Source organism: Neofelis nebulosa, chromosome 6, assembly GCF_028018385.1.
Source record: "Neofelis nebulosa isolate mNeoNeb1 chromosome 6, mNeoNeb1.pri, whole genome shotgun sequence".
In the NCBI taxonomy this organism is placed as follows: Eukaryota; Metazoa; Chordata; class Mammalia; order Carnivora; family Felidae; genus Neofelis; species Neofelis nebulosa.
This window is the reverse complement of record NC_080787.1, coordinates 151,566,631-151,587,033: the sequence shown is the minus strand read 5'-3', so window position 1 is coordinate 151,587,033 and position 20,403 is coordinate 151,566,631. Positions and strand designations below refer to the sequence as shown.

The 20,403-nt window shown below is 44.8% G+C and overlaps 1 long non-coding RNA gene across 1 annotated transcript; it reads right to left on the bottom strand.

Annotated features, from left to right (window-relative positions):
- Positions 1-257: 257 nt before the first annotated feature.
- LOC131513544 (uncharacterized) lies at positions 258-2,194 on the bottom strand. Its single transcript, XR_009262637.1, has 2 exons — positions 1,658-2,194; positions 258-609 (listed from the first exon to the last, which is right to left on the bottom strand). It is a non-coding gene; the product is annotated as an uncharacterized LOC131513544 (long non-coding RNA).
- Between the last annotated feature and the right edge of the window lie 18,209 nt (positions 2,195-20,403).

The window sequence follows — 20,403 nt, the reverse complement described above, 5'->3', positions numbered from 1 at the left end:
TCCAACATGTTCTCTGCCTGTAGTTTAATGCTTTAGAAGATGTTTAACATAAGGCAGTTGTCGGTACGGGGGTGTCTTCTATATCACTTCTCTTTATCAGGGGAACCAAATTCTACAGAGAGAGTTCTAAAGCCCGAGTGATCGTTTAATCCTACAATGTAGGGAAATCTTGGTGTTGAGCAAAAGAAACGAAGGGATCTATCATCACCGTAGTGCAGACGAGGCACTGTGACAGATGTTTAGAAAGATTGTTTCACTTATTTGTCATACTTCCAAGAACACTATCATCATCCCCTTCAACAAATGGTAAGTGAGCTCTTAAATGAAATTTCACGAGACCTTTTGGGTTTCAGGGGACGTCTTTGCATCCCGCTGTTCGAAAGCTTGGATTTAAACCTTGTATGCACCCAGCCACTAACTATGTGACCATGAAAGGAATCACAACTTCTTTGCTGCTTGTCTCCTCAGTTATGAAGGGCACATTATGTTACCTGTACGTCTGAGCGAGATCCCGGGAAGTAAGCGAAGAGATGACTGAGACGTGGTCTAGTTCAAAGCTGTTTGCAGAATAAATGGATCAGCAGCCCCTCACCGGGGCCACAGGGAAACCTGGGTAAACAGAAGCGCATGTGGGAATGTTTCCATTGGCTGTAATCATTTCTCTTTGCTTCAAGTGGGTGCCATCTCCAGATGGGGCTAATTAGTGGGCATAAATGTAATCACTGACATCACAAAGTGATACAGTAATCTGCCATTTATATTAAAATGCTCTCCGATCATCCTGCTCTCAAGGATTTGAAATTTGGGGGCACCTGGGGGGGTTCAGTCAGTTAAGCATTTAACTCTTAATTTCAGCTCAGGTCACAGTTGCACGGTTCGTGGGTTCAAGCCTGGCTCTGTGCTGACGGCGTGGAGCCTGCTTGGGATTCTCTCTCTCCCTTTCTCTCTGCCCCTCCCCCACTTCCTCTCTCTCGCTCTCTCTTTCTCTCAAAGTAAGCCAATAAACTTTTTTTTTTTTAAAGAGAGAGTCTGAAACTTGGCTAAAGGTTTATATGAGTTGGGGGCCATATCCCTCCATGTCTCCTAAGAAAAAGGTATCATTATTCTGCTTTCTAAAGTATACGTAAAATGGAGAACAGTGGCGTAATAACCCCATACACACAGCCTCTGGTGGCATTTTGTCAGTTTATTCTACCGGCTAAGGGGGCTCCTTCAGTTATGCTGGCTTTGGGCGCCTCCAAGTGCTGGCCGGAAGCCTCGCTGTGGGGCAGCTCAGACAGCTTCCGCGGCCACCTGTTCGGTAGTCACTCTTGAGTCACAATCCACTTGGAAGGTTTGTGCTCGGCTAGGGTCAGGGTCACCTCACAGGCCCTGGGGTCTCAAGGAAGCATCCCGGCTTCTGCCGACGTTCACACAGGTGCCCTCATGCCTGGCCCTCCAAGCACAGGCGTGTAGGGGATTTCTCACAAACGCTTTCTTTGGGTTTTCAGTGTAGACTCACCACTCACTTTTGGAAGCAACCCAAATTGAGGAATAAGGGTCTGAGCCCCGTTCTTTGCCTCTGCACAGGTGTCTACCTTAAAGTTGAGGGGATACACCGACATCGTATTCAATTGGCAAGAAATCGCTCTCTTGTCATAGAAGGTAAGTCCTCTACCTGCGATCCTTGGTTAAGTGCTTTTATTTGTCTCTGGACACCGCCTGGTCTTTTAGAGGGTTTCCTTGTCTCGGCTGCTGGAAAAGCCTTCTCTTCTCCAGTGAACGTATTCCCCGGCCTGGAAGCAGACCTCAGGTGGGGCCCTGGAGGCAGCAAGAGAAGCTGGGCTGAGTGGAGACTCACACCACAGAGTTACGTAACCCCAATACCTCCCTCTTCCGCAGACCGGACCAACTGGACGGGGTCACCGGGTTTCACCAAGCACGTTTTTCAAATCAAATTGTCCAGGAGACTTTGATACAGGTCCTCCACACCCAGCTCCTCCGAGGAGCACCTGGCATCGAGTGCTCACTGCATTGGTGCGAAATAAGGCTGAGAGTATCCCATTTTCCTCTCAGTTTTCTGGTCCCTTGCAGTTCAGCGGGGACAGGACACTGAGGTCTGGCTGTGCTCTGACTCACAGACACTGTCAAGGGCTGAGAGGCGAGCGCGAAGGCTACAGACAGCAGCAGCAACCTTGATCTCTGAGCACCCAGGCTGGGGGTGCGGGAGGGTGGGTCCAGGCTGACGGTGTCACAGAGGCCAAGCGGTCACAGGAGGCTTCAGGGTGCGGTCCTAGGTCCTGTGACACGGGAGCCATCCTACCCATTTTTTTTTTTTTTTTTTTTTGCTGCCTATTCCTCCCCATTTTACGATCCCGAGATGGTAAAATCTCAAGCAGGATTATAAAATCCAGTCCTGAGACAATCTTGAGTCTCGGGTCTTTCGTAGGATTCTGTAAGCTAGCCGGTAAACTTCCCAAAGGATCATTTGTTGCTTAAAGCCACCGGTTATGTTCTGCCTCTCGCAAAAAAAGAAAAAAATGTCACGGTGGCGAAGGTGTCAGCGGTAGAGGCAGGGTTCAGGACCCGTACTCCAGGACTGATGACCCTACCCAAGCTTCAGGGAACCCGGTCTTACTGGCTGGGAGAAGGCAAGCCCTCAGATGTTTGCGCTGTGGGCAACCAGATGGACGATCCAAAGGCCGGTGGCTGTGTCCCCGGGGCAGGTCACTGTGAAGCCGCCCCCTTTGCAAAGGCGGAGCCCGCCTCCATGCAGCCACCCTTCGGGACCCCGACACTTTGTGGGACACAGTTTTCAAGCCCCTGGATAGTCTCTCAACTCCATTCCAGCTTCAAAATAATATGATCATACACATGTAAGTATGTAAGTACAGTGGGAGGACTTGATCAGAAATTTTAGCAGAGACACTTCACCCAACAGCCTGCTTCGAACGCCTCCCATCTCTTGTCCCAACAGCCTTGGAAAGACTGGTTTCCGCACCCACGAGAATCACATCCTAGTGAAGCTCTAGACTCTATGAGGGTAAACGCTGTGTCCTCTGTTTTCCGTGGTTCCTTCAGTGCCTGTATGAGGCTCCAAGGGCTGCGGTGACAAAATGCCACCAGCCGGGTTGGCTGACCCAGGGAAATGTCCTCCCCCACCGCGCTGGGGGCAGAGTCTGACATCTGCTGATGGCGGGATCTCACCCCCTCGGGAGCCCTGGAATTGACCCCCTTTCCTGGGAGTGCTGGCAATGTGGGGTGCCGCTTGCTGGCCAGTGCCCCACTCCACTGCGTCACATAGCTCCCTGGGTTTCTTCTTTAAGGACACCTGTCACGTTGTGTGTGGGCCCACCCTATCCCAGGATGACCTCGCCCCAACTTGGCTACATCTGCAAAAACCCACCTTTACCGGGAGGGGGGCTAACACTCCAACATATCTTTTGTGGGGGACACACCTCAGCATCCCCCCCAGACAGGGGAAGGTCAACATGCTATTCTGAGAGCATATTAAATACATTTCTTCTCTTCTAATTTCTCCTCACTCAAATAAATCAGCAACCCACAATTTCCTTTCTCTTCCACCTTCCTTAGCTGCATGATTCCAGCCTCTCTGCCTGTTTGACTGGGGGATACACTTTTCCCACCTGCGACAGTCACTTCTTTCTTGTGCTGGGGGCAAAGCCCTAGGGAATCTTCCAGCTGAGCCTGTCCCTCCGCCTCCTCCACCACGCTGAGGACCAGGAGACCCCTGACCTCGGCATCGATTCTTGGATCAGGCCTCTTCCTCGTGTTCTAGAAACAAAACTGCATGAAACAAGGGACTTCCATCGTGTGTGTCTCTTGAGAACGTCTCCTGCACTAGCCGATCCATTTCTGTCTCTCCCCCTCTGGCTCATCCCAATCCATCACCTCCCGCTCCATGGTAGAGAGAAAACATCTGGAAGGGAGTCACAAAGAGCTCAGCGACAGGGGGAGCAGCGTGATGCTTTCGCACTGTGGCGACGGATGCCCAGCCCTGTGATGAATCCCCCTCTTGGCCCAGCGCTGACGTGAGGCTCCCGCATAGACGAATTCACAGCCACAGACTCACGGACCTGCCCCTTCGGGCTGCAGACCAGAGATGCGTCTGATTTGTGTGTCTGCTGAAGCTTAAGTGGGCAGGTTCTTTTCTCTACCCTCTGAATAGCCAGGGAGGAATCCACCAACTTACAAGAGAGAGAAAAATCCACCCCAATAGCAAATGTGGTCTTTCTTCACACCCCTCCTATCGCTTCAGCCTCCGAGGTGCTGTTTGGAAGGGTGTATGGATTACATCTGGGAAGCTTTCCAAACTGTCTCCACAAAGAAAAGAAAGAAGGAAAAGATAACCAGCCATATTAGGCCAGCCATATTAACAAGCAAACCGCTTTTCCTTTAGTGAACCACAGAGTGTCTGTGGTGAGCAGGGAAGGAGCCTACGTTCTGGGGTTTTCTCACAGAGGATTAGGTTTCCGGTCTATTTTCCTGGATCTAATCACTCATGTGTCCCTACCGCTGGCTGTGTGTGCAACCAAAGTTCTCATCAATTTGCTGGCCTAACAAGGAGTGGATGTGAGTGATGGGAGGGTCTCCCCAGATGCTGTGCGTTTTTGTTCGCCCCCATTCCTAAACGTGGTAATAAAGTGCTATACCAATAACTAATTAAAAAGTCCCTGGAAAAGTTGCATGAATGAAATCCCTGTGAACCACTGCCGTAAATATCATGAGAGATTCCTTTCATTCAGAACTGAGCGGGTGCCAGGCGCGTGTAAGCAACTGATCCGATCTTCACCAAATGTCCATCAAGGTGGGACTTTTATCTCGGGTAAGAAATTGCGAATCAGAAAGACGAAGCGATTTGTTCAAAATAACAGAGCTAAGATATGGGAAAATTAGGATTTGAAAGCGGGACCTCAGATTCAAAAATCCTGATTTTTAATACCGAGCATGCTGAAGGAGATAAGGAACAAAAACTGAAATACGGAATGGAAAAGCGGGCTGGAACAAAAGCATGAAGTATGAGTCAACGCAGGGCTCAGAATTAGAAAAACAAGTTCTGGTGTGCAAATTGAGTGATCAAAATTCTTAAAAAAAAAATAGCAGAAGTGTCATAGAAGACATAGATTTGGAGCTGAATCTGGAGGTAAGAAAGAAATACTCCAAAGAGAAAAACATCCTGTATTTCTTTCTGTGCACTTCCTGTTTTAGAAGTGCTGTAGTCATTGGGCAAGAATCGCACAGACCTACAGAGATACTTTGAACTTGGGTAGACCGTTCCATAACCTGCACGGGTATTGGCAACGGGATGGTGGGGAATAGAAAGCATTGCTATATCTGAATGGAGGTTCATTGATTTTATCCGTTAAAAATAGCTTGGCAATTGGCTTTTGATCATTGTTCCCTCAGAACAAAAACCAAAAGTGGAAGAAATAGCCTATTACTGGAATTGGGTCTATAGCTGCTACCTGAAACTTTTTGCTGGATTCAGGGAAGAGTTTGGAATAACCTGAAGATCACTTTTTTTTTTTTTTTAATGTGCTTGAAAACAAGTTGGAATCTTCATTTGAACTTGAAAGTGCAGGAATCCCAACATGTTGGGCAGATAGTGGTGTTCAGCCTTTGGGGCTGGAACAAGACAGGATGATGACAGAAACCCGTCTGTGGGCTTGGAAGGCAGTCATTATGGGATATGATAACAGTATTTTGAAAGGGTGACTGTTTTTACGTTTCCTGTCTTTTCTTTGCGGTTTCCCTTTTATTCTCTCTCTTGGAGTTTGGTAAAGATCTTTTGGAAAATTCTGACCTGTTTCCACTCTTCTGGAGGGAACTTTTACAGAGGAATCTGCCTATGCTTGGGGAAGATTTATTTTTAAAAAAAAAACTGGAGTATTGGGGCGCCTGGGTGGCTCAGTTGTTTAAGCCTTTGACTCTCGATCTCAGCCCAGGTCAGGATCTCATGGTTCGTGGGTTTGAACCCTGGGTCGGGTCTGCACTGACAGCAAGGGGCCTGTTTGGGGTTCTCTCTCTCCCTCTTTCTCCACCCCTCCTCCATTCACAATCTCTCTCTCTCTCTCTCTCTCTCTCTCAAAATAAATAAACATTAAAAAAACTAAAGCATTTGGTGTTTTGGTTTTCTTGTGTGAAATAATTCATGTTTTCCACACTACAATGGACTACATGTTTTTAAGAAGAAAAAGCAAGATAAAAGAAATTCATATATATTCTTTCCATTCTAAAAGAACCTTCGCTAATACCATCATACATATCCGTCCAGGATTGTGTGCAAGAAAGTACGTACTTGTTCCGTAGATAAGTGGGTGAACAGATAACATAGCGAATCACACTGCACAAGTTGTTGTGACCATTTTTTCACAAATGTATTTCACAACATCAATTTCAGTGGCTTCAGAGGTGAGTCCTGTGAATATCCTCTACCGTATTTAAGCCCGCCCACCACTCCTTTCCCAGTGTGGCTTTAGAAACAACACTATGAAGAATACAGATACATTTCCGCATATATTTCTTCCATTGTCCGAATTTGTTTCAGTCTCCTCCTGAACATCCCAGAATTCTCCCTATTGTGCGACCTCGGAAAACATCTCTTTTAAATGTGTTGTTTTGTCATATTTTCAATATCTCCCTTTCTCCACATGTCGTGGCAAATTAAGTTATCTCATTATATGCCTTGTTTAATGCAGTGATTAACACATCTAATTCACATGGTAAGAATTGAAGAGAATTGTGAGAGACTGTTGAAAAGTGTAGTAACTGTTAATAGTACCAACTGTTCACGGTGTACTTAGCTTAATTTATATGGAAAAATTGTGTGTGCGGCTGCACTTGCCAATATGAAAATTTGCCAACGGTAATGATCGTTTTGTCTCAAGACCTGTGATTGATCTCCACCTTGGGTCAGAAAGGATTTCTCCCTGTGCTTTAGTTTTTTATGGTTAACTCCATCACGGGGGCTTTCTGCTTTCCTCTGGAACAGCTGCACCAGCTGCTGTCACACGCAGAACTCCTGACTCAATGGACCATTAGTTTTTGTGCAGAAATATGTGTGGATTTACAAAAGGCACTCGAGAGTGCCTATAATGGAGGCCATGTGCTATCAATTGGAAAGAAGGGAGAAATTGGCTTTGCTCAGATCATTACAATTCCCCAAGCAGAAACCTCTGTCCTAAAATAAGCCAAGCACATACTGGGGCTATCTGGCCTCAGAGATCTCTCCCGGAGTCCCTGAGGTAGATGCCATCCGGATGCACTCGGAATCATCAGGTGAGGATTCCCTGTATCCGAGGCATTTGACAGATCCCGGGGAATCAGCGTTCGCCAACAGCAGAGAAAGCGGCTGCTCTTGGGCATAATTTTAGGAGCGCTGAGAAATGCCCTCGGACCCCAATAATTCCTCTCTGCTACCTGTAAGCATCTCGTTGCCGGCATCAGATTCTTCTCCCACTCCAATATTCTTTTCCATCGGGAACAGTCGCGTCTAACCTAATGTTTGCTGAAATTAATCTGTAAGACTTTGAGCGAAAAGACAGCTGCTTGTGTGCAGAGGAGAGCTAGGAGCGCAGGTGGAATTGCGTGCAGTCTTGCTGGGATAACAGAACAGTTGGGGTAGAGAACGTGTCCCACGGCCCAGGAAGCTGAAGGGTTTGGTTGCTGAGTTTAGGGCCTTGGGGCCAGAAGCGGGCTGGGGGTCCAGGATCAGGGCAGCTGCAGCCGGTAAAGAACAGAGTCTATCTTACCACTGTTTTATCTGGGATTCTCAACTCCTCCCCGTCCTCTCCCTGGAAGGGCTGTCTTTCCCTCCAGGAACTCCGCGGCATGTCCCTCTATTATAACATACGGCACTGCCCTAAGACTATTCCCTTTCATGTCTCGCTTTCTAGAACTCTACTGGTCTTAAAGAAAGGGTCTGTGTTTTTTCTGTCTGCATATTCTCAGTGCCCTTAAAAGTAACTAACACATGGAAGGCGTTTCAGACTTCCTTTTGAAAAAAAGGAAAGGAAGGCTCCTCCGAGGAGAACGCGATTGCTTCCTACTGAAAACATCGTCTCTGGACACGCATACCTTTCCAGCAAAGAAACAGTGCGGGCGCTCCAGCGATAACACAGAGTGGGAGTCCCGGAGTGTCAGCAGCACTTGACAGGGATTTCTTGAACTTGTTGACTAAACTGCATGGTGAAACCATAAAGTAATAGAACAGCAGGGATGAAAGAGAGTGACGGATTTTGCACCGATCGCTCACCAGGCCTGTGCGTTGCTGCGCAAACGTCCGTGGAGGGCGCAGGACATATAGGTACCGCTGTTCCCTGTCCTGGTGTTAAGGCACTGACCGAAACATAGGAAAGAAACAGCCTCGGAAGTGAAATAGAGTCTATCAGGGAGCTTGAAGGCTATGCTGAAAAATAGGTGGGGCATGGGGAAAGGGGGTTCCAGCATGCCAAGGGGGGGGCAGGGAGTTGTTATCTAATGCCCGGTTGTAAGAAAGGGCCCCTGGAGGCACTATCTGCCAGTAATGTGGAACCTGAGAGGGTAAGGAGTGTCCACCGGGTGTGGCTTCCAGATAATGTTACAAACCGTGGCTTGGAGACTATCTTGGAACAGATGAGCGTCTTGAGTATAAAGGTGGAGAACCCACAGAAAGGGAAAGCCTGGGGTGGTGGTTCTTACCCCACACCTTCTGCTCTAGACTACCCCCCCCCACCCCTCCACCCCCCCCCACCCCCCCACCTCCGACCAGTGCCCCCGTCAGGTGTGGAGAGAGAAGCCCGGGCAGAACAGAGAACTAGAGGAGGAAGGCCCGAGTCTGCGGGATTCACCAAACAATGTACACGTGCGAACATCACTGGCACCGGGAACTGCCTCAAAAAGACCAGCCACCCGTTAGGAGCAACTTCACGGCCAGAGAAATCGCACAGCCGGCGGCCGCCGGTATCGGTTAACCTCTGCAACACTCTGAAGCCCCCGATCTCGAAAGTGCCCCCGAAGGGGCGAGGCCAGACCTACGTAGTAGGATTCTGCCTGATGTCTGCATCGTATCCCACACAGAGGCAGGTGGTGGCTTTGGTCTAGGAACACATCCGTCCCACATTTGCACCCCCGAGAGCAAGCCAGCCCTTCCCGGTCAAGTTACAGGCACCTGGTCCGGCAAAAGCAGCCTTGTTCCTGTCTCTGGCCCCCGCCCCACAGAAAAATCAAGCAGGTGTAGAAGTAAACTCGAGGATGCTTTGTGGAGTCTTGCCAGCGGTGGGGGAGAAGGGGCAGGCAGTCGGGGTTTCCGGGACCAGGGCTGTAAGTGTGGGGGGCACATCACTGCGGCTCTGCGAGAGGTCAAGTCCAGACTCAACGTCCTCCCCGTGCCCTGAGGAGAAATTGCATTCGTTCGTGGCCGGGGCTACCCCGAAACGACAGCTGGCCGCGAGGGGGGTGACTGCAGCACAAGACGAACCTACCTGTTGCTCAGGTGGCAGTGCTGAGTGGCCCCAAGGTTAGGGGCGGAAGGAGGAAAGGGTCAGGCCTGGCGTAACTACGTTCTCTGCACACCTCCCGCCCTTCCGGTGTCTCTTTAAAACTTCTCCCGCTTTGGGTGCCCTCACTTTGTCGGGGAGACACTTCGGTCGCATTTGGAGTTGGCATGTTTTCTCGAACATGGCCTGAAGATGTGAGATTTTTTTGTTGTTCTTCACTGTGTTCCTCTAAAGGTTTCCAGGAGAAGCCAAAGAATAATTCAGAACTGGGCTGCCACATATTCCCATCCGAGGAAGAATCCGGTCTTTCATTCATTTCCATGTATATTTTGTGCATACATACACATATATTAATGTTTATTTTTGAGAGAGAGACACAGCACGAATGGGGAAGGGCAGAGAGAGAGAGAGGGAGGGAGACACAGAATCGGAAGCGGGCTCCAGGCTCCGAGCTGTCAGCACAGAGCCCCACGCAGGGCTTGAACCCGGGAACCGTGAGATCATGACCTGAGCTGAGGTCCGATGCTTAACTGACTGAGCCACACAGGCGCCCCTTTCATTCATTGGTAAATCGTCGACAAGGGTACCTCCTATGCTGGACTGTTCTCATGTGGTTTCTAAAATAGTTTGGGAGACGGACGAATAGAGATATGTTTAGAGAAAAGTATGGTGAGAAATTTTGATGGGAGAAATAAAGGTCATGGGAAGAGAATCAGGAAACAGAAGAGGAAGGTTTTAAACAAAACCGCCTTTTAGACCTCCCCGAGAAAATACACCCGCACATTTCTTTCCCCACTCTTCCAACCAAGATATTTATGAGGAATGAAACATGAAGTCGATTCCGATTTGGAAAGGGAAAGGTTGGAGGTCTAGACCTTTGCCTTCTGTTTTAACCAAAGCCCAAGTGCCTCGAGAGGTTTAATGTAATATTCAGTAATATTCAATAATTCGGGAGTCAGTGAGCCCTGAGAGGAGGACTGGAGATTCAGCAGGAGGTAAGGCCATTTCTATCCTCCTTGGTTTTCTCGGCTTTTCTCTCTCTCTCTGGTTATCTGTCTTCCTCTCGTGGAAGGCAGTGGTGTCCGAGGTCAGCTCACTGAGCACACGTGTCAAGCTTTGAACCTTGATAACCTTGAACGACTAGAGGAATCGGCCCTGGATGAAGGAGCCGGGTTACTTCTCTGTGGGCACCGCCTGGGAAGCATGTCTGTGTGTGAGGTTCCACGGAGGTGGGTGTCTCTGGTGGGTCACGTTTGTGGAGTCTCCTGTGATTATTTCTATTTCCTTAAAGAAATAGAAACTTGTGTCATCAGCGGAGAGAGACCAGACAAGGTAATGAAGTTGATCGTCCATTTGATTCTGTCCATGAAGTTATATCTGTGCACAGTCTATTGAGAGCTTTAGGATGGGAAGCCTGAGCCGTCTGGCTTTGTCTCTAAGGGAGGTGGAGGGTGCATTGTTCTCTATACTGTGGTCTAGAAGCAGAGGCTGAGTCTCCTGACCATCCATGGGCTGACCGCTCCCTAGCCTGGGCGCGAAGCATTCGATGCCAAGGCCTTGTTTTCCTTGCATTTTCATTCGAACCCTGTCTTTTTTTAAACTTGATTTATTTGTTTGGAGAAAGGGGGGGGAGGGGCAGCGGAAGACACGGGAGAGAGAGAGAGACAATCCCAAGCAGGCTCTGCCTTGTCAGCACAGAGCCCGATGCGGGGCTTGAGCCCACGAACCTCGAGATCGTGACCTGAGCCAAAATCAAGGTTTGGAGGCTTAACCAACGGAGCCACTCAGGTGCCCCTCATTCGGAGCCTATCTTTGTGGCTGGTGTAACCCGACTCTGTGTGTGGCTGTGTCCTCGCTTCAGAAAAACGGAAGGCCGGATGCGCTGAGGGTTTGACTCAGGGTCACTCGGCCTCTTCCCCAAACCCTCCAGTCAGGTGAACAGCCCACATTTCCAACTTTGCTCTGGTTTTCAGTTCCCTTGTCAGCTAGAAAAGATGTCACATTTCAGGTTTTCTCCATAGGTGGTGTCTAAAGCAAGATTTCCATTTTTGTGTTTTGTGTCCCACCCCTGTCTCCCCCCCCCCCCCCCCAATCTCCGGAGGACCTGAAGAGGAGGGGTCGAAGCTGTCTGGCCTAGACCTGCGTTGACATCTGGCTCCAGCAGCCATGTCCGCGATGGCCTTGGGCAAAATATTTCTTCACCTGTAGGGTGGGTGTACAAGATCCCTTCTGCCGACACATCGTGCAGACAGGATATGCTGTACGTAAAGAATAAAAGTTCAGCATTAAAGTGATGCTGAATCAAACGTAGCTGCTGAAAGTTGTCATTTATTCAGTGCTCACTACGTGGCAGTTACTGTGCTAAGGAACTCATTCGCTCCTCACAAGGACCCAGGTTCTGTTACAATTGTCATTTTACAATGACACAGGTTCTGTTACAATTGTCACACAGGTTCTGTTACAATTGTCATTTGACAGAAGGAGAAACTGAGACTCAGAGAGGACATGTGACCTCCGTGTAATTAGGCAGCTAATATAGGAAGACTGGTGTTCAAACTTGGGCACTGTGACTTCAGAGTCCTTGGGAACTACCCACACTGGTCAGTGCCGGTGCACCCCCCCCCCCCCCCCCCCGCCCCCAGCTTCCATCAACTGCGCACATACCTGTCTTGGTTTCGGATTGTTGCAGTCTAAAAGTCGACAAGAAGATCGTGAGAGGAACTTACGTTTACCCTCAAGGGAAAAAAAAATGACTTTCAAGAATGCCACTGCATTTTGATAATGAGAAATTCAATGAGATGCAATGTACTCGTAGTTCGAAGACTGCAAGTTTTATTTTAAATTGTGAAACTGATATATTTTTGAATTTCCAACTCAGAAAACAAAGCCCTGGGACAGAAAAACTGTTCCTGTGTACAGACAGGAAAAGGAAGCAGGGTGCGTTCAGGAGAGCCAGGAAAAATCGAGAACATGGTTCGTAATGTTTATAAGAGGTAATCAATCCTTAGCCTGTCTATTGTAAATTCATGCACAAAAAGGCATATCAGAATCACAGAAGCACAAAAGAAAGTATAGTAACTTTAGTAAAAAAAAAAAAAAAAATCAGGAACTATGTAAGCTTCATAGGCCAACATAGAATTTCCGGAGAGTTCTTGAATTTTTAACGATGTTTACAAAGTGGAGCTAAGAGGTCTAAAACCTGTATCCTCTTAATATTCCACTGAGGCTGTGGATGCATTAAATAATGAGTTAGAAGTTTGCAGGAACCACTTTGTGGCAATCGCAAAGCATAAAGCATATTTAATTAAATTAAGTAATCTCTATTTAGATGAAAATAAATCATTTTAGTGCTGACTATTTTTAATGACTCGGGCTGTCATTCAAAAAGAGGACAGGAAGCTGATAAAGTACTTAGAACTCCACTTATGGGGCTTTTATAGCAAAGCACTAATGGGATTTTCCTCCCAGGGAAATGCCACATTTTATTAATAAATGATTCTGAAATACTCACAATAATTAATAACACACCTCACAAAATGTGCCAAAAAATGGGGCAAGAATATTTTAAAGATGTAAGCATTTCTGAATGATTAAAAGTGTCTTTAGAATATTTTAGAGATTATGGTTACTTAATCCATCCGTAGGCAACTTTCTCTAAGAACGTTAATTAAAAAAAAAAAAAACAGAAGAAATCTGTACTAATATCTCTTTTTTCATGATAAGATAGCTGGCCCTCTCTATTGGCTGTCAGTAGTACAAGGATACACGACTGAGGATTCTGGGAAGATGGTGGGCTAAGAAGCATCTGGTGGAACTGGTCCCTCCACCTAGACAACAATTGCACTAGCAGAAACTGACGTAACTATTTTGGAACTCCGGAATCTATTGAAGGCTTGCAACTTCTGGATGAAAGGCTTAGATGGTTAATTATGGTTAATTTTGCTCAATCTTAGCTCTTAACACAATAGCCGCTACCCCTGCCCCACCCTCAGCCCCACGGTCGACAGCCGTGTCCAAGTTCTCCGAGCAACCTGTGCACAGTTTGCAAGAGCCACGTAGGCAAAGAAGGGTCTGCCCTCCAGATACTGGGGATCTGTGCTCTGATCACTGACTGCTGCCTCTGATCGCAGAGGCACAAAGGGTGGGCGGCCACTGTTGTTATACCTCCCCTCATCATTACATGGCCCTCTGTCCTCTCTGGCTGAAGGAACTTCCAGGGAATTTCAATTTCAAGGGCTCTTTTGTTTCCTTCCATCATTTTTCTTTCTTTCTTTCTTTCTTTCTTTCTTTCTTTCTTTCTTTCTTTCTTTCTTTTTTTCCATTTTCAGGAGTCAGACATTAAAGGCTAGGACCTTCAAAAGAAAGCACATTTTATAGGGAAAATTAGAAAGTGACCATGACTGCCCAGGAAAAGGCACAGGCTCAAAACCCCCCGAAAGATCTCAGGTTTACGTCTCAGGCTGATTCATGGCACATAGGCAGCCTTAACAAATTTTTTAAAAAAGAAGCAGAAGGAGAGAAAGAAAAAATAGCAAAATGCATCAAGCAGTGGAAAATGGAGGAGAATCTGACTTCCAAAGTTACCCCATTGTTAGATTCAAATATCTGGTTTTCAACAAAAAAAAAAATCCAAGGCATACAAGGCAAAAAAAAAAAAAAAAAAAAAAAAAAAAAGTATGGCCTATCATAAGAAAAATAATCCACAGAAATTATCCCTGGAAAACACTTTGATGACCTATCTACCAAAGGATTTAAAACAACCAAGGCTCAGAGAACTAAAGAAAGGCAAGGAGAAAGTCAGGAAAAGGATGTGTGAACAAAATGAAATATCAGCAAAGAGACAAAACCTAAAAAGAAAGCAGAAAGAAATTCTGGACTTGAAAAGTACAATTAACTGCAATGAAAAATTCCTTCAACAGGACAATGGGAAACCTTGAGTCTGAGGAAGAGAAAGGAAAAAAGATGAAGGAAAAGTAGCCTGTGGCGAGGGGACCTGTGGAGCACCACATAGGTCAACTTACGTGGATGAGTCCCAGAGGAGAAGAGGGAGAAAAAAAGGCCGAGGGAATATTGGAAGTGATGGCTTAAAACTTTCCAAGTTTGATAAAACATATGAACATAAACATCCAGGAGTCTCACCAAAATGCAAGTAAGATGCATTCCCCTTTCATTAGTTGAGTGGTAGCCTTAAGAACCAGCAGCCCACCTTCAGAGTGAGAAGCAATGGTCTAGCGGTCTCTGTAAGGGGCAGAAGGTGACTGGAGCTCCCGAAACACCCAATTCCTCTGTAACTCTTATCATTTGACCTGTCTGACATTTCCTTGGAAAATTACACTCACAAGGCTTGTTTTCATGGGATGTGAGTTAGAGCTCACTCAGCGGGGATAGCATTTTCTCCGGAATCGTTTGTCGGAAAACATCTGCAGCAACTAATTGACATTGCGGCTGCCTGCGTGGGTGATGACAATTGGGGAAACACTGAGGTGAACAACAACCCTTAGAAGGAAATGGTGAAGAATGAGATGTCCACAGGGGGGCTTTGAAAAGCCCCAAGACGTCCCCGGGAATGCAGGAGGCCCACGCTCACTTGTTGGGCTGTGCACCTGAGCAGGGCGGTGCACATCTTGAGGAAAAGCCAGAGGTTCTCCCCTCCGGCTGACCTTGAGGCCCTGTGCAAGGAAGAAGTGAATGCTGAGGAAGAAATGTAAACTACGCGCCTGAAAATGGAAAATGAACTCCAACATGTACACAGAGCCCCTCAACAAAAGCTGATTCCAGGCATAGAAGGAAACCTCTGTCCAATCTGCTGACCACTAAGTCGAGTGAACACTCCAGCGACAAACAATTCATATTCCAGAATCAGTTTTAAAATATAACAATAAGACAAAATACAAACATCAACAAAAACAAACCCTGGGGGGTGGGTAAGAATGTGATTCCTAGAGTTGCCACAGGACGTCAAAAGTCCAGCTTTTGAAAAAGGGTATAAAATATGCAAAGAAACAAGGAAGTAGGGTCCATACACAAAGAAAAAAAATCAATGGAAAGCGTCCCTGAAGAAGACCAAGCACAAGATTTATTATACACAATTTTTAAATCATGTATTTTAAATATTTTCAAAGCAATTATTTTGTAAAGAAGTAAAGAGAAGTATAACCGTGATACCACAGTAAATAGAGAAAAGAGGTTGAAATTGTAAAAAAAAATCAAGTAGTAATTCTGTAGTTGAAGAAATACAATAACTGAAATCAAAAACACATTTAAGAGGGGCACCTGGGTGGCTCAGTTGGTTAAGCTCCAGACTTTGGCTCAGGTCATGATCTCATGGTTTGTGGGTTCGAGACCTGCATCAGGCTCTGTGCTGACAGCTCAGAGCATAGAGCCAGCTTCAGTTTCTGTGTCTCCCTCTTTCTCTGCCCCTCCCCTGCTCACTCTCTGTCTCTCTCTCGCACCCCCCCAAAAAAAATAAACATTAAAAAAATACATATAAGAATACAAGAGTAGTTTTGAGCTGGCAAAACAAACAAACAAACAACAACATGTTGTTTAAAAATTTTTTAAATATTTATTTATTTTTGACAAAGAGAGAGAGAGAGAGAGAGAGAGAGCCAGAGTGTGAGTGCAGAGGGGCAGAGAGGGGCAGGGACAAAGAATCTGAAGCAAGTTCCAGGCTCTGAGCTGTCAACACAGAGCCCAACACAGGGCTTGAACTCACAGCCATGAGATCGTGACCCTGGCCGAAGTGGGACACTTAACCAAGCGAGCCACCCAGGTGCCCCCAAAATATGTTGTTTTAAATTAAGATAGTATTTATAATCTGCAGGACAACATTAGAAAATCCTCAAAAATGTAGTAAAAGAATTGATAAGGAGTAAAAATAATGCAACAGAAAATATCTTTCTTACACAGAAGAAAGAAGGAAGAAGAAAGGAAAAAACAGACATAAAGAAAACAAATAGCATAATAGAATTCATAAAGCCAGTATTATTGGTAAGTCTGGTGTATGTAAATGGATTAAGCACTCAATCAGTAGGCAAAGGTTGTCAGAATGGATTTGAAAGAAAATATTTCAGGATGTGCTATCTGCAAGAGACACAGTCTAAATTCAATGACACACACACACACACGTATATCACACAAAATAGACTTTAAGAAAAAAAATATTGTTAGAAACAAAGGATATTTTGCAAACATAAAAAGGGTCAAGCCATCCATGATGTAACATTTAAAAACATGTGTGCACCTAACAACAGAGACCCAAAATGCAGGGAAAAAATCCTGACAGAATTGAAGAGAGAATCAACTCATCAACAGTAACTGTTAGAGACGTCAATTTTTTCCTTTTAGTAACGGATAGAAAGACCAACACAGAAATAGATGGCATGAACAATGCTGTAAACCGTTAGACTATAGAATATTTGGGGCACCTGGGTGGCTCAGTCAGTTAAGCGTCTGACTTCAGCTCAGGTCATGATCTCCCAGTCCATGAGTTCGAGCCCCACCTTGGGCGCTGTGCTGACAGCTCAGCGCCTGGAGCCTGCTTCGGATTCTGTGTCCCCCTCTCCCTCTGCCCCTCTGCCACTCATGCTCTGTCTCTCTCTCTCTCTCTCTCAAAAATAAATAAACATCACATTTTTAAGAACTAGAGAATATTCAATCCCCAAATAAAGGATTACACCTTCTTTTCACGTGCACAGTGAACATTTTCCAGGATAAATCATATATTAATGCAAGAAACCAATCAAAACCAATTTAAAAGGGTTATACGTACAAAGGATATTCTCTGGCCACTATGGAAGGAAATTAGGTATCAAAAACAGAAGGAAATTTTGGAAATTCGCAACATGTAGACCCCAAAGGACCCATTCCTAAATAGTAAGTTGATCAAGGACAAAATCACAAGGGAAATCAGAAAATATCTTTATGTGAATAAAGATGAAAACACAAAATTCCAAAACTTACAGAGTTCAGCAAAAGTAGGGTTTATGTGGCCACAAATATCTCCTTTGAAAAATAAGAAAAATCTTAAATCAATAACCTAACTTTGTATCTGAAGAAATAAGAAAGCTAATCCCCCAATAAAAACAGAAGGGAGGAAATAATAACAGTGGAAATACATGCAATTGGACATAGAAAACAGTAAAGAAAACCAATGAACCCAAGAGTTGGTTCTTTGAAAAGACCCGTAAAATTGATAGACATTTGCATCTCGAAGGAAAAAAGCTCAAATCACTAAAATCAAGGAAGAAAAGTGGTAAATACCATCAATCTTAGAAATAAAAAGATCTATAAGGTAATATTATGAATAATAATATTATAGGGTAATACCTATAAGATGTTAAGAATTTATCTTTTACCTGTTCACCAAAAAATTAGATAACCTCACAGAAATGGACATATTCCTAGAAACAAACAGACAACTGAGAAGGACTCAAAAAGAAGTAGAAAATTTTGGGGGTGCCCAAGTGGCTCAGTCAGTTAGACATACGACTCTGGATTTTTGTTCAGGTCATGATCTTATGGTTCACAGGATTGAACCCTGCATCAGATTCTATACTGATGGCACAGAGCCTGCTTGGGATTCTCTCTCCCTCTCCCTCTGCCCCTTCACTGCTCATGTGTTCTCTCTCTCTCAAAATAAATAAATAAACTTAATAAAAGAAGTAAAAATTTTCAATAGGCTTTTAAAAAGAAGAGAAACTGATTAATAACGAAAATCTTCTCTCTCTCCCTCCCTCCCCCCCCCACCCCCTCTCTCTCTCTCTCTCTCTCACACACACACACACACACACACACACACACACACTTTTGAAGTCCAGATCTAGCTGGCTTCACTGGTGAATTCTACTAAGTTATTGAAAAAAAATTAGCATTAATCTTTTAAAAACACTTCCAGAAACTATAAGGAAGGAATCCAATTTATTTATGAGGTCAGTATTACTGTCATATCAAAACCAGACATCATGAGAAATGACAGACATACCTTAGGAATCACAAAAATCTTCAACATACTGCCACTGCACTGAATCCAGCAACATATAAAATGGATTCTACACCATGACTCCAAGAATGCAAGGTAGATAGAACATGTGAAAATCAGTAGATGTAATTCTATCTCTTAACAAAGAACAAAAATAATGCAATTATATCAATAGATGTAAGAAACAAACAAATGAAAAGATTTCCTACTATTATGTTGAACAGAGAGGTATTAGATAAATGTAAGAATAAGAAAAATGAAATATTTTGTTTTACCTTTTAACACTTATTCTCCGATGCTCTTTCTTTCCTTATGTAGATCTGACTTTTCTGATTTATATTCTACTCCTTTTGTCTGAAAAACTTTTTAAACATTTCTAACAAGGCAGGTGTATTAATAACAAATACCCTCATTTTTGTTTTTCTGAGAGAGATTTTATTTCTCCTTCACTTTTGAGGAATGATATCACCAGACACATAATTCTAGATTGGTGATTCTATCTTTCAACCGTAAATATTTTATTTCACTCTCTTTTTGCTTGCTTGAAGTCTGAAGAGATATCTGATATAATTTGTATAATTGATATTATATATAGAAGGTGTTTGTTCCTCTGGATTCTTCCAATACTTTTTTTTCCTGCAGTTTATATATGATATACCTAGGAGTACATTTTGATTTATTTATCTATTATTTTTTACTGTTTATTTATTTTTAAGAGAGAGAGAGAGAGAGAAAAGAGGGGAGGGTCAGAGACGGATGGGGACAGAGAATCTAAAGCAGGCTCTACGCTGACAACAGAGAGCCCCATGCAGGTCTCGAACTCACGAACTGTGAGATCATGACCCTAGCTGAAGTCAGACTCTTAACCAACAGCCACCCAGGCGCCCTGACCTTGGTGTACATTTTTAAATGTATGCATTCTAATTGGCATTCTCTGAGTTTTCTGGATGTGTCCTTTGGTGTCTGTCACTAATTTTGAATAATTCTTAATCATGAATAGTTCAAGTATTTCTTCTGTTCCTTTATTTTTATGGTATTCACATTCCGCACATGTTGTACTTTTATAATTGTCTCACAGTTCTTAGATATTCTGCTCCATCTTTTAAGTTATTTTCTACTTACGTTTTAATTTTGGAAGTTTCTCTCTTGACCTGTCTTCGAGCTCACCAGTTCTTTCCTAGGCTGTGTCCAGTCTATTAGTGAATCTCTCAAAGGCATTCTTCATGGTCTGCCGCAACACATCTTAACTCTTTTTGATTCTTTCCTATAATTCCTGTCTTTCTGCTTACACCCTCCCCCCTCTTTTTCCATGTTGTTCATTTTTCCTTTAGAGCCCTTAGCGTATCAATCATAATCGTTTTAAATTTCTGGTCTGATGATTCCAAAATCTCTGCCATATCTGATTCTGCTTGTGAGGCGTCCTCAGCCTCTTCAAGTCATTTGAAGATTTGTCTTTCAATATGCCTTGGTGTGTTTTGTTGAAAGCCAGACATGATGGTGGGATGGAAGGAACTAGTAGGTCTTTGGGGTGAGGTTTTGTGTTTATCTGGCTGTTCCTTAGATTGTGTTCACTGTTCACTCTAGTGTTTTAGGCTAAAATTCCCTTGTTTTGGCCTCCTGTGTTATCTTTGGGTTTCCCTGGAGACTTCTTAAGTAAGGCCTGAGCCATGCGTCCCCAGGTTCTGGCCCCAGTGCACTTCCTGCCTCTGGGCTTCTGCTTCTGTAACCTGTGATTCACTGTCTGTCTGCCTCTCCACCTTGGGAGGAAGCAGTTTTTCCAGTGACCTCAGTTCTCTGATGGATAGATCTAAGAAGGGTTGTTGATTTTTAGTTACAGCTTTTTCACTGTGAGTATGGAAGTGATAATTTCCAAGCTTCGTAGAGGCTGAATCAGAACATAAATGCTTTTGAACACTCTCCAGCAAAGAGTTAAATTTACCTTCCTAG